General features: G+C 36.2%; 1 long non-coding RNA gene across 1 annotated transcript; it reads left to right on the plus strand.

The window, feature by feature from the left end:
* The first annotated feature begins 217 nt into the window (after positions 1–217).
* On the plus strand, positions 218–2,866 carry LOC145818216 (uncharacterized). Its single transcript, XR_014359634.1, has 3 exons — positions 218–403; positions 1,082–1,117; positions 2,790–2,866. It is a non-coding gene; the product is annotated as an uncharacterized LOC145818216 (long non-coding RNA).
* Positions 2,867–3,527: the final 661 nt, after the last annotated feature.

Raw genomic sequence — 3,527 nt, forward strand, 5'->3', positions numbered from 1 at the left:
AACCATTAGAAAGCTTATTTTCGGGGCTTCAATTTGAGCACAAGTATGACCTAAAACGGAGTCCGGATGAGAGAGTTACGCCTGTTTGAAATTTTCATATCTGTGCTGAAAACAGGTACGCTCGAGCGGGAATTCCTCCGCTCGAGCGGGAATTACGGGACAGCAGCTTAAAATGAGATTTTTTGGATCATTTCTTACATTTTCCTCTTCCCCTCTTCATCCCTCTCCCCTAGGTCCGAAAACCCTAGGTCCTTAATCTCCAAAACCTTCCATTTCTCTTAGTTTTGATCAAGATCATCCATCAAAAAGTGAAGAAGCATGAAGATTATTATGTTCTACCGGTTGGAATTTCGAGATTTTGGAGGATTCTTCTCAATCCTTGCTCCTTTGTTTGATTCTTGAGGTAAGGGTTTTAATACTCTTCAATATTTACATCCATAGATAGATTTGAGGTATTTTCATTGTATAATGGTTCAATTTTCATTAATGTTATGTATATAGAAGAAATTATGAGATTTTGGGAATTTGGGGTTTGAACATTGGGGGTTTTAAGGTTTGTGATGTTGGGAATTAAATTGATGGGTTTAAGTGATGGATTGAGAATCCTAGATGTAAAATCATTTGGAAAATTGGAATTAGGAGTGATGATTTAAGAAGTTTGATTTTTGTTAACAATCCTCTTTTTCCTTGAAACCCTAGGTTGATTATTGATGATAACCAAAGATTTAACCCAAATTGAAAGTAGAATAATGAAATTGAGGTATTGAATTATGTATATACAAGTTTAATTGGAATTTGGTGATACTTGGAAATTATGTTTAGAATGTGCGAATGAACTTTGTTATGAGCACTGTGAATCATGTCTTAATGAGAAAGGAGATTGGGGGGAAGGGTTTGTGGATGATGTAAACTTGGCTACGGAATATCGAATTGAGTCTTAGCAATTTAATTTGAATTATGTGGAATTATATTTGGTTGTATTGAGTTGAATAATATTAAGTAGTGTGGATTGTATTGGATAGTGATAATTATGTGAGGTTATGTCGAAGTGTGTTAAATGTTGTTGAATTGAATTGTGTAGGATTATCTGCAGGGACGGACCTAGCATCTAAACACTGTGAGTAGTAGTACTTCGATGTATCTTTAATAATTAATGATTATTGTTATTGACGTTATGATCTTCGTCATAAGAATTATGTTGACATGTATGTTATGTATGCTACGTAAATATTGTGAAATTATGGTAACATCAAAGGCGTATGCTATATGAGGAACATTGTGAAATTATGGAAACATCAAAAAGGATTTGTGAAATATGCATATCGAATTTGTGAAGTATGGATCACCAACTTGTGAAATATGAAACGACGTGGCCGAGGGCCATTTGTGAATTATGAAGCTATGTGTCCAAGGGCCATTTGTGAATTATAAATCTATGTGGCCAAGGGCCATTTGTGAAATATGAAGCTATGTGGCCAAGGGCCATTTGTGAAATATGAAGTTATGTGACCAAGGGCCATTTGTGAATTATAAATCTATGTGGCCAAGGGCCATTTGTGAAATATGAAGTTATGTGACCAAGGGCCATTTGTGAATTATAAATCTATGTGGCCAAGGGCCATTTGTGAAATATGAAGTTATGTGACCAAGGGCCATATGTGAAGATTAAATCTATGTGGCCAAGGGCCATTTGTGAAATATGAAGTTATGTGACCAAGGGCCATATGTGAAGATTAAACCTATGTAGCCAAGGGCCGACTTGTGACTTATGAAGCTATGAGGCCAAGGGCCAAACTTGTGAACTTGTGAATCTAAAGGGCCGAAGGCCGATGTGATAAGTTGTGACTCTATGAAACCCAAAGGCTATTGTGAATGTGAAAACCTCTCAGGCCAAGGGCCGAACTATGAAATTGTGAAACCGATAAAGTCATATGTAATCTAATGAAAATGTGCTTACTTTTCGTTACTAATTATCAGGAATGTCCTGTCAACTTTACGTTAATTATGTCAACTCATGGGAATGATGTAACGGTTACCATTAGGACTCTGTTAATTACAAGGCAAGGCAAGGCAACTATGTTAACATATATGAATGATTAAACAAAGGTATATGCTATTGATTAATAGAGCACGTAGAGTAAGTCATTTACCCAAAAGAGCTTATGTTCATTCTGGAATGATGGATTCTGAGTAAATATAAGAGTAGCTATGTGCATCCATATGAATTGAAGTTATTTTGCTATGATGCTTATAAATTGGAAGTTATTCAGAATCTACGTTATAAGTGCAAAGTTTAGAATCATTGTGTGAACCTCATGAGAATGTGAATTAGTCTCTCATTGTTAAGCGTACGATAATGACATGGTACAACAAGAAATGCTCTAGTTATGATATGTTCCATTCGAATTAATGAATGATGTTCAAGTGTGTTTTAGGCATGTTTTCAGTATGTTACAAGTTCAAGCATATTCAGGTATGTTTCAAGTGTATGTTGCAAGTTTAAGTTTGTTACAAGTTCAAGGATGTTACAAGTTCCTTGTTTCAAGGGCCTTAGTGCCATATGTTATAAGGGCTTCATGCCACATGTTTCAAGGGCTTATAGCCACCATGTTTATGTTGCAAGGTTGAACCAAAGGCCATTATGTACTTAGCACAGAATCAGACTAACTATGTGAACTCTACATCTTTATATGCAATGCCCTGTGTTATGTTTCAAATTAAGCATTGTTTTATTCATGTATTACTATTCACTGAGGCCGGCTCACTCTCTGTTATGTCTGTTTCTGTAGGTCACCAATCAGATGGTCAGTCCTAGCCATGACGCTGCCTTCCTTTGTCAACCTTCGTGTGTCCAGGCATTATACACAGTCATTGATTTTGTTAAGCTGATAAGATGTTGGCTTGCTTTTTGAATGTCTATCTAAGAGTGATGTATATAGCTCTCATGTTTTTGTATATGCCCAATAAAAGGGCTGGGTCTATATATATATATGTATATAACCGATGTTCAGGTGTATGTTTTAGATTTTATTTGTTTGTTAAAAGTTTGTGATCCTGGCATGATAGTAGTAGCTTGATGGAGTTTGTTTCCAATGTCAAATTTTAATATTTAGTGCTTCCGTTCAGGCACCATATATATAGATATAAAACAGGTTAAGTGTTCGTTTCTTAAGTGGTCATGGCCAAACTTCTAGGGGCGGGTTTGGGGTGTGACATTATATATCTGCCATCATGCAAAAGGGTCCGAATGAGTGTCCGAGTGTTTAAGCTCTAATGCATGAGAAATGGCAACCAAACAACATAATTACATATCTGCCATCATGCAAGAGGGTCCAAATAAGTGTCCGAGTGTTTAAACCCTAATGCATGAGAAATGGCAAGTAAACACCATAATTACATATCTGCCATCATGTAAGAAGGTCGGAATAAGTGTCCGAGTGTTTAAATCCTAATGCAAGAGAAATGGCAAATAAACACCATAATTACATATCTACCATCATGCAAGAGGGTACGAATAAGTGTCCTAC

The sequence above is a fragment of the Camellia sinensis genome, unplaced genomic scaffold (assembly GCF_055761805.1).
Source record: "Camellia sinensis isolate YWXY unplaced genomic scaffold, ASM5576180v1 Unanchor6, whole genome shotgun sequence".
In the NCBI taxonomy this organism is placed as follows: domain Eukaryota; kingdom Viridiplantae; phylum Streptophyta; class Magnoliopsida; order Ericales; family Theaceae; genus Camellia; species Camellia sinensis.